The sequence below is a fragment of the Pteropus vampyrus genome, unplaced genomic scaffold (genome assembly GCF_000151845.1).
Source record: "Pteropus vampyrus isolate Shadow unplaced genomic scaffold, Pvam_2.0 Scaffold436, whole genome shotgun sequence".
In the NCBI taxonomy this organism is placed as follows: Eukaryota; Metazoa; Chordata; class Mammalia; order Chiroptera; family Pteropodidae; genus Pteropus; species Pteropus vampyrus.
The window spans coordinates 1,845,608-1,857,001 of record NW_011889217.1 but is presented as its reverse complement, the minus strand read 5'-3'; positions in this window follow the sequence as shown (position 1 = coordinate 1,857,001).

Here is an 11,394-nt window from a genome sequence, read left to right as displayed (position 1 = left end):
TCCTTGTGCAGCTTACATTTGACAAGCAAAAGCAGACAATAAACAATAAAATAATACACAAGGTAATTATAAAGTATGTGGAAAGTGACAAATGCTGTGGAAAAATGGAAAAAGAATAGTAAGTTAAGGGTTTCAGGAGTATGAGAGTGAGAGGAGGTAGTAGGGTGATCAAGGCAGACCTGACGGAAAAGTTGGGATTGAACAAAAACTTGAAGAAGGGAGTTAGCCAAACGCCTATCTGGAGGAAGAGTGTTTCAATCACAAGGAATAAACACAATAAAAACTCTGAGGAACAGCAAGAAGGCCAGAGCAGCTGGAGCAGAGAGGTAAGGAGCAGAGTGGTAGAAACAGAGGTTGGGGTGGGTAGGCGCAGAGTCTATAGGGCCTAAAAAGACCTTGGCTTTTACTCTGAGTGAAAATGGGAGCCGCTGTTTTCCATCCAGGAAGATGCTTATATTTTGCCATTTATCCAGGCCATCTTTTTGTCCATCAATAAAGTCTTGCAGTTTTCTTCATATAGGTTTTGTGCATTTCTTTTTATGTTTATTATTAGATATTTTTAGTTGCTAATGTGATTAGAATCTTTCTTCCATTATATTTTCTAATTAGTAATTGCTATTAAGAAAACTATCGATTTTTGTATATTGATTATAAATCTGGAGATCTCTTAATTTTTTATAAGGAGGTTATCAGCTTTACATGAGCTTGGATGATTAATGGTATTTGATTCTACCCTGTGCCCTTAACAGCTCTCTCCTCATATACTGTTGCCTTAAAAGGCTCTTAAAATGTACCATAGTCTTAGGGTATCCTTCTAGGTCTTGTGTCCAAAATATGCTCCATTGTACCCATTAGGATGGCTACTATTAAAAAACAAAACAAACAAACAAACAAAAACAACAGAAAATAAGTGTTGACAAAGATGTGGAGAAATTAAAACATTTGTGCACTGTTGATAAAAATATAAAATGGTGCAGCTGTTTTGGAAAACAGTATGGTGGTTTCTCTAAAATTAAAAAAGAATTACCATATAATATAGCAATTCCAGTTCTGGGTATATATCCAAAAGAACTGAAAGCAAGGACTTGAAGACATAATTGTACACCCATGTTCATGCAGCATTATTCGTAAAAAGCCAAGGAATGAAAGCAACCCAAATGTCTGTTTCAGATGAATGAATAAACAAAATATGGTATACATATAAAATGGAAGGAAATTATGAAACATGCTACAACACAGATAAACCTTAAAGACACTCAGTGAAATAAGCCAGTCACAGAAAAATAAATACTGTATGATTCTACTTAATGTGTGGTATCTAGAGTAGTCAAGTTCATAGAGACAGAAAGAAGAATGGTGGTTGCCAGGGGCCTGGGGGTGGGGGAGTGGCAAGTTATTGTTAATGGGTATAGAATTTCCATTTTGCAAGATGAAGAGTTCTGGTGATGGATGGTGGTGATGGTTGCCCAAGAATGTGAATGTATTTAATGTCACTAAACTGTATACTCAAAAATGGTTAAGATAGAAATGTTATGTGTATTTTCCCACAGTTAAAATTTTTTTTAAAAATCTGTTCCATCAATAATTTTGTGTTTCCTGTTGCCAGTCTTTTGATTCTGTGAGGCCTAGTTTTAGTGCTTTGAACTTAACCTTTCTGACAGACCTTTGTCTCCACCTATAACTCCTTGAATCCTCAACATTCACCTTTACCCAAACTATGGTTCCCCTTTTCTTGGAGTTCACTTTTTCAAATCCAATCGTGGCCCCAGAGTTTTGGCCAATGCTTGCTTCTGAAGAAAGCTTCGAGAAATAAAGCACACAATTCTAGAATACAGACTCTCTGTACTCCAAGTATAATGCTGAACTTAATGCTATTCAATATATATAAAAAGCTTGAGAAACAATATTTATGAATAACTGCTTGAAGGATTTACAGTTTACCCACTTCTTGGGATCAGTTTGTTTGCTTGCTTATTTTTGTTTTCTAAATCAAGGCTCAATAGATGAGCTCCAGAAATAATATGAACTTCCTGAAAATGTCTATAAAAACCTTTGTATTTTTTTCCGGGGAGAAGTCATAAGCTTTGAAAAGAGTCTCAGTATACTCTGTTATCAAAAAAAAAAAGGAGTTAATCATATTCCTCTATATTCTCTAAGGTCTGTTCTTCCTTGGACTGAGACAGATCATGAAAGCCTTGTCTCAACTGTATTGTTCTGCTTCAAACTCAGAATGGCTTTTACTAAACAATACTTTGGCACTATGCCAACAGCCTACGTTGAAGGACATTAAGGAAACAAGTTCAGCCCCTAAAAACAGGTTTTAGGGAACTACCACAGATTTCCATAAAGACAAAGAGAGCAAGACAAAGATGAGCATAGATCTGTCTGGATATCTCAAGATCTTAACAAGTTAATGTCTATAAAGGCAGAAATGTGCTGATGCTATCACAAGACAAGAACAGATTATGAACAAGAACAAAGAGAATTAAATTCCATATGGAATAATTAGTCAGGTCAAACACCAGCACTTTTTAGGTCCATCCTTCATAAACTCAAGCAGAATGCAGACATTAATGGCAATATTTGGATAAGTACATATAACATCTTACATATATATTAGGTATCTGTAAGTTAAAAAAGAGATTCAAACTACAATTCTCCCTTCTTAATCTCAAAATCATTATTTTATATAACCCTTACATTCATCTATTTAGCTAAAATCCATACTTCCTTCAACTCAACTTTCAAAATTGTAACAACGAATGTTGTTCAAGTGCAACTGATGTTGTTTCACTAAACCAAAAACAACTTCTCCTCCTCACACACACACTCTTTGGAAGTCTCATAGTTCTTTTATTGTTTTCCAGATTATTTAAGGCATGTCCACAAAGAACTATAAGAGAAGGTTTTCCCTTTGTTGGAGAGAATCCTCCCATACAAAAATCAACAGTCACTTGGTTGAAATTATGTGGAAAGTTTTAGTTTTAGGCCTTGGTAAAAAGCCCAAGCTTTTACCAAAATAATCACAGCAGAAAGTGACTGATATTACTGAGACAAATTTTGATACTAAAGATGCAAAGATGTGTGTGGGATTGGAGAAATGGGTTATTAAGTGAGATCTCTACAGGAAGGAAAACAAATTTAGCAAAACTCTTTTGATCATCTTAAGCTCACAAGGAAAAAGGAGGTATGTCAGTAGGAGTGTTCAAATCATGGTTTATATTACTGTAACATCAATAATCCCAATTAAATAAATTAGCCCAGTAGAAGTCTCTGTTGGACTTTTCCTATTTCCCCATGAAAGTTCACAGATGAGAAACACTCTCTCACCTTTGGCTTTTGCTAAAGACAATTCTACCATGGTTATCATAGCAAATCTTTGGCTTTCTGTTTTAAACACCTTCAAAATTAAATCACTCACCTGTTTGCCTCAAGTCTTCAGGTAAAACATTCCTCTCATTGCCCTCTAAAAAGAACACTCAAACATTACTCTCAAATGTGAATTAATACCATCAGTGGTTATAATTAGGCTTTCTATAATAACCTCAAGTTCAACTTTATAACTTTTATTTCCTCCCACCTTTGCAGCAAAAGTAGTCTCAATCCACATCAAGTCTGAGTCCTGCACTAAGAAGCTTCTTGGTGGGCTTTAGTTCAATCCTTTATGAATGCTCTGAGAGCACAAGCGGTCAATTTCTTGGTTTTGTGGCTGAAACATGGTACTGTGCAGTACTAAACAAATACCATTATTGATTGTTAAACTTTGGGTATCTCAGCAGATAAGAGCTGAGAGCACTTACCTGAAATAAAAGGTTTTATGTATTTCATCTCAGAGAAACACCACCTAAGAATAAAACAAAGACTCCTTGTCAGTCCGGGCCCTGCTGATAAAATAGTGCCTACCATTTATCAAAATTTACTGTGTGCTGGATACTTTACTACATGCTTTACATAGATCATCTTGTTTTCACTAAAACCTGGGCCTAGAAAGAGGGCATTATTTTTTCTGACAGATGAAAAACCTGAGGCTTAAGTTAAGTGACTTGATCAGGATCACACAATCAGAAAGTAGTATAGAACGGTATAGATTTGAATCCCTCCCTGCCTGACTACTCTTGACCACTACTCTGTATCATTTCTACTATAGACACATATGAAGAGATTGTGAAGTGGGTTTCTAGGGCAGTAACTGAGAACTGTGATCAAATATCATGGGTCAGAAGGAGTGAATTTAAAGCCTTAAATGTCCAGAAGCTCCTTTTTTGGTAGATCTGGCACGGAGCTCAGGGGGAAATCCACTAACCTGCTGTGTCTCAACATTTCAACACCTCTTATTTACTTTTGACCCATAACCTCTTAGAGCGATCTTTCCCAAAAGTGCGGTCCATGGATCAATTGTTTCAAAAACATGAAAAGTCCTTGTGGAAAACAGACACCTGACCCTTACCCTGGATGTATTGGATCAGACTCTCTTGGAAGGGTGGCAACAAGAAACCTGGAAGTTCTTTTGCCTGCTAAATTTTAGACTACTTATCACCTTGAGGCAAAAGAGCTTGAGTAATCAGAAGAAAGCAAATGGAAAGCTAGCCTCCATAAAAATCAGTCTGACACTGAGATTGGTGTTGCAAGAAGACATATGAGCATAACATTGTTGTGGACCTGGAAAAGATTTTGAAAATTGTCTATTCCAATGGTTTTCTAACAGTGCTCCATGAAGCATGAGTTCTAAAATGAAATATGAAAAAAGGGATTAGCAATTGGAGCTTAACCTCCTAAAATCGTGACTGCAGAAGCTCCACTGGTATATATTTTGTAACCTGGACTTTTGTGTAAGATTTTACTTGAATGGCTTTTCTGATTTATAAAAACAAAACCTTGGATGTATACAAGGGATTAAAAAAATCTCAAGGCCCAGTATGCATCCCAGACCAATTAAATCAAACTTAAGGGAGTGGGTTTCAGGCATCAGTATTTTTTGGTATCAGGTTATTTCAATGTGTAGCCAAGGCTGGGAACCACTGCACCAGTCTGATTTGTGTTTCCTCATGTGAGATAAAAGGAGACTAAGACCAAAAGAATTTAAAGGAAATCTAGACTAGAATCAGGATTTCTTAACTTCTAGCTCACTATACTGAATTGTTCTCTCTCCGCAATCCAGAATGAACCAATCATTTCCCTAAGGTATAGAGCATTTGAATCAAATTATTATGTAACTTCATATTTACAGAGCTCTCTGGACTTTTTTAAAGAGTACTTCATATATATTCTCTTTAGATTCTTATAAAGATACTGGAAAGTAAGCAGGGCAAAACTTATTAGATTTGTTTTACAGATAAGGAAATCAGAGGTCAATTAAATTAACTCACAGTGGTTTAGAGGTAGGTCCAGAATTAAAATCTTTATCTTCTAACTTCTGGCTTAAGTAAATTAAATTTGGCAAGTGTTTTATTGAGTGGCTAATATATGTTAGTTGTTAAGATATTGTCAAAGATGCAAAACTAAATAAGACATCATCCGTGACCTAAATTAGTGTACTATATTCTTGGAAAGACGATTAAAATACTGCTTGGCTTATTCCCTGGGAACCCAAAGGATTTGTATCTAGTTACTGCATCTCTAGGCAAGGCCATGTAGCTGAAGAACCCTTGGTGGGGTTAGAGTAGAAGGAAGGGTACAATTTTAGTGAGGTTCATTTCATACTTTCCAAAGCCAAGGATGTGACTCAGCAGAAGACTAGGCGATTCCAAAACAAAGGACTGAATGGGTAAAAAAGGGTATTCACAGAAATAATTATTTCCTTTTCACAGCATTTTAATAACTGGACAGTTTAGAATTTATGTTGTTAAAAGTAACTACTGCATACCAAAGGGGAAAATAAAATGTAGAAAATACTATTTGTAATATAATTCAGAGCTGTGGAGAAGGTCACAGATGGACAAGAATGTTCCAAGGCAACTTCTTCATGAGGAATTAATTCATCAGACATTGCAAAACATTGCCATCCAGATTTTATTATATAAACGATAATGAGGACCAAGAACCCATGTTTCATTTATGGACTGAAAAAATTAGCCAGGAATAATCTAGCACAGTTGTTCTCAAACTTCAGCATGCATCAGAATCACCTGAAAGGCTGGGCCTCACCCCCAGAGTTTCTCATTCAGCAGACCTGTGGTGGGGCCCAAGAATTTGCATTTCTTACAATTTCAGGTGATGCTAATGCCGTTGGTTCAGATCCCATACTTTGAGAACTTCTGGTTTATCATAAACTCCACAAGATATACACATATCTGTTGACTGAAAATTTAGTTAACTCTTTATTATTTACTTTATAATGATACCTTCCCCATCAACCTAATGGTCAAAAATAAAACCAAAGCAGAAAAAAAGTTATGGCTAGTAACCTAAGGAGACAATCTGTTTAAGAGCACGAATGAATGAGTTTGTGAAATGTGTCTGAGTGTTTGGCAGAGGCAACCAAGTGAGGTACATCCAACATGTAGGAAACAGCATTGTCCTTTAAGAGCCTTTACCAATCTGGAGACAGACATGAATTTTGTTTCTTGTACTCATAACGCCCTTTAGACCTCTCTATGCCTCGAATGTTATCCAGGGTTCCATCCTCATTCTTTCCTTCTCACTACTCACCTTCTCTGGGTTTTCTTAACCATCCCCAGGGCTTCATTTACTATATATATCAGTGGTTAGTAACTTTGTTCAGGTTAAGAAATTCCTTTTAGAATTTAATGAATGCTACATAAAAAGTAAACATGTACAATTATATGTATACATTTTACACCCAATTCAAGACAATCAGAGAGTCTCACTCAAATGCACAGGCCTCAGGTTAAGAGCTCCCTATCTGTATGCTAATGATCAAAAATCTGTATCTTAAATCTAAATATTTTATCCCGGGCTTCACATTCAAATATCTACTTACCATCTATATTTGGATAGCACACGAAAGCCTCAAAATGGACACGTACTGAGGAGTGACTGCTTAATGGGGATGGGGTTTCCTTTTGGGATGATGAAAAAGTTCTGGAACTCGACAGTGATGGTTGCACAACATCGTGAATATACTTAATGTCACTGAATTGTCCACCATAAAATGGTAAAATGGTAAAGTTTACATGTGTATTTTACCACAACAAAAAATAATCTACATTTACAAAACTGAAATCATCACTTCTATTCTCCATCTCTCACAGAGCCAAAATCTGTGCTTTCTTTTATATTTCCTGCCTTTGAATATCAGTTACTAGTCCTACCATTTACCTAGTTGCCCAAGCCAGAAAAAGAGTCATTTCTGACAATGCTTTTTCACTCTCCCACTTTAGTGAATCATGAAGTTCTGTACATGCTCCCTCATTAATAGTGTTAATTTGGAATAGTCATCTACTTCTCTCTATCCCCAAAGTTTCCCTAAGTTCAAGGCACCATCTTCAGCCTTCTCGTTTCGTTTCATACCTCTCCACCCTCCACCTCCACCCCACTCCAAATGACTCTTCATTATTATCTAGCCAGAGTGATCTTTCTAAAATGTTATCTTTTTGTTACCTTTTTTTAACTTAAAAACCTACCACTGCCTTCGGGATAAAGTCTAAATTCCCCTTCGTGACCTGGCCTCTGTTTACTTTTCTAGTCTTATCACTCACCATCCTTCTGCTCAAAGCTAACTATCCAGTAAGTATAAACTACCTGCAATTTCTAGCATACTTCTTTATTTTTTTACTGCAAGAGCACATACTCACTCCAAATGCCAACAACTCCATTTCTCTCTGTTTAGACCTGGTTAAGTTCTACTGGGTAAGACTCAGTTTACATCATCTTCCTCAGAATGCCTTTTCAGATGCCCCAAGGATGGGTCAGGTGTCCTTACTATGAGCTCCCTAGTACATTCTACATTCACTTATATCTTAACATTTACACCTTAAATTGAAATTGTCTGTCTCCTTCATAAGAACAGATTGTCTTCGAGGGTAGAGACTATATATATCAATGCATCTCCAGTGCTTAAAACAGTGCCTAGCACGTGATATGTTCTACATAAATATTTCTGAATGAACAAAAAAGTGATGCCCTAGTGAATGATAGGAACTCTGATGTCAGAAGTCACACAGTTCTGGACAACTTTCCAATGACTTCCTACCTTACTCCTGTTAAAAGCCAAAATAATTACAATGGGCTATAGGGCCCTATGTGTTCTAACTTCATTTTCTACTATTCTAAACTTCATTCACTCTGTTCCAGCCACAATGAGACCTTGACTGGAAAAGCTATTTCAGCCAAAGAGTCATTTAGGCATGTATAGTAAGGAAGAAAGGAACTAAAATATATTGAGCCTCCAGTATGTATCAGGCCCTGTGCCAGGTGCCTTCATGTGTCATATCATGGAGTCCTCACAGTCAACTTGAGACAAAGACATTACTATGCCCATTTCACAGCTAAGGAGACTAAGTCTTAGAGTAGATTTTGAATATGAACAGAGGGAAAGAGTCCATAATGGTGACTGTTCCTTCCTTAGATACTATGTGTGCTGGTTAATCTGTTTACTGTGTCTTCTCCTGCCCAACTCCCTCAGCCCTGTTCTGGGAAGCTGACCTCTATGAACTAACTACATCACTCAGACTACTTTTCCCCTGAGCTTCTGTTTGGGTTTTACCAATGGAAGGTACTAGCTGGAGACTGGAAGGCAAGAGAAGAGAAAGGTTAGGGCGCTTATTTCTCTGCCTCCTCTCTGCCTTGTCAAGTTCTTATAGTGGCTGCTTAGCACTTATGGTCATAGCTCTTGTCAAGCAGTCTCGTCTCTCCTTCAGACTGTAGCTCCAGCTGGGCTCTGATAACAACACTCTCTCCCCTTTCTCATCAGGCAAAGGAGTGCCAATGATTTGCCACTGTTGTGTTTCACCAATCTTTTCTAGTTTAACACTCACCATACCTCTGTAAATAGCCTTTTGGTTAAATTGCCTTTAGTTAACCCTTTGAATGCACCATTTTTCTGCATGGACCCTGACTGATACACTAGGAAAACAATAAACGGCATATTCTCCTTTGCACTTAAATTCATTCAATTTCCAATATCTAAAATAATGTTTCCTTCTTTTCCTCTAACCCAAAGCTTCCCATCCTTCCAGGTTTACGTCATCTTCCAGGAAGTATCTCTAAATACTCCATTACTTACAGAGAAACTTGTAACCACTATCATGCTGAATCTAGTGTGACATTAGCACTCTGTTGTCCTTGAAATTCTATGACTGTTCAGTTTTGTTAGTCTGACCATCCCTGCAGGGCAAGGACTCCTTAAGGGTAGGGAACCTTAGCAATTAGACTCTCTAAATAAACATATTTTAGCCAGAAGGAACCTTAGAGTTTACCTTGTCTAACTTCATTTTACAGATGGGAAGGCTCCAGCTTATACAGGGAAAGAATCTCTCACAGCTATATAGTGGCAGAAATCCATAATCTAGATTCTTCTTACTACTTTACTGCTATTATACTGCACTAGGTACTTAGTAGGCACTCGATATGCTGATGATTCACTCCTAAATTTATTTATACAGGGGTTTTGGTTTGTTCAATGCTAGGCCCCATACCTAGATGAGTACCTGGCACAGAAGATGGGCTCATAAAAATAAATATCTGTTGATATTGAACCCGAGACAAGGCAAGACAAATTCCCTGGAAGTTAATCAGAACTCAGAGGATTATTAATTATAATAATCCCTTATACCAGTGGTCCCCAACCTTTTTGGTGCCATGAACTGGTGATCCTATGAGAATCTAATGCCTGATAATCTGAGGTGGATCCGAGGTGGAGCTGAGGCAGTGATGCCAGTGCTGCGGAGCAGCTGCAAATACAGATGAAGCTTCCCTCGCTAGACCACCGCTCACCTCCTGCTATGCAGCCCAGTTCCTAACAGGCCACAGACCAGTACTAGCCTGCAGCCCCAGAGTTAGGGATCCTTGCCTTATACAGAAAAATGTATAGTTTTCAACGTGCTTTCACATTTAAATGAACCCACTTGATCACCCTGACGTAAACATTGTAGGAATTATTAGTCTATTTAATAGATACAAGAACGCAGCTTCTGAGAAATTAAAGGTCATGGTCCCCTAATTAGTATGAAGCAGAGCTGAGACCAGTCTTCATGGTATTATACCATCTCCACTATTCCATGTTGCTTCCTCAACTTTGCCTTTCTACCTCTAGGTATGGTAGGTTCATTCAGGTAGCTAACCCAAATATTCACAATGAATAGCTGGGTCATACATTTATGCTGAAAGAAGTGATTTTTGCTTCTTTAAAAATCTACTATGAATGGTCCTTCTGTTCTACTTCTGATTAGATACGACCTGCTGAATATCTCCAACTCTTGACACTATGAGACCTGTTATTTCCCTCATGGAAGAAGGTCAACATCTGTGTGTTCTGGCATGAAAGAGACAGCACTTTTGAGACATCACTTCCTGGGCTAACCAGAGCCTGGCCCTTTTACAACCAGGTGTTCAAAGAGAAACAATGCTTAGTCCTTGGCCTGAACCCACCAAAGAGGAGTTGACACACTGGATCTCTTCAAGATCAAATGCACCAGGGAGCTATCTACATAAATTTTGATTGAATTCGATTAAAGAAAAAAAAAAAAAAAAACCACTTTAGTACAGATTTTACCCAGGTTTTAGCTACTGGAATAATCTCTGACCCTAAGCAGAGCATTATAGAAAACAAAAGACAACCTAAACAGATATCCAACTTCTTTGTATTCCAGTTTTCATTAAGGGCTCAACATATTGGTGCAGAAAGTACCCAAAGGCCTACATCAGAGATCACAAAGTCTAATGCCTACCAGGTAAATACCAGGCAAATAGTGTAAAGCTCAATACGTATAAGAAAACGAGGAGTAAAGTCTATAATGAACTACAATAAAACAATTTACCACTTGCTTCTCAGTTCTAACCACCTGCAACTTTGTGAGAATGTGAGCTTAGAGTTAACAGATCTTCCAATTTTTCAAAAAGTTGGAAATCTGCATTTTTAAAATATGAACTCTGGTTTTAAAAAGTTAGCCATTAATTCAAATCTGCAAGCTTGTTGCAAAGCCCGAGCAGTAGTCAGCCAGAGTTTGACTTTTCTTTGTGGAGTAGGTCTCCTGCCCCATGAGACAGGAATGATGGCAAATGTCCCACTTTCAAGTCAAATATGGCATAAAATTTGTGGCTTCTCAGAGAATCTGGATAGTGCTGGAAAAGTGGACAAAACTCCCTGCATAGGAATATGCCTTAGCTGGGGACCTAGGAATATCTGCTTTATGAGATAACTGGAGTTATTTGTGAAATAAAGATCCCCTGTTAGGTATCTGGGCAGATATATCTTCTCTAGAGTATCTAGAAAAC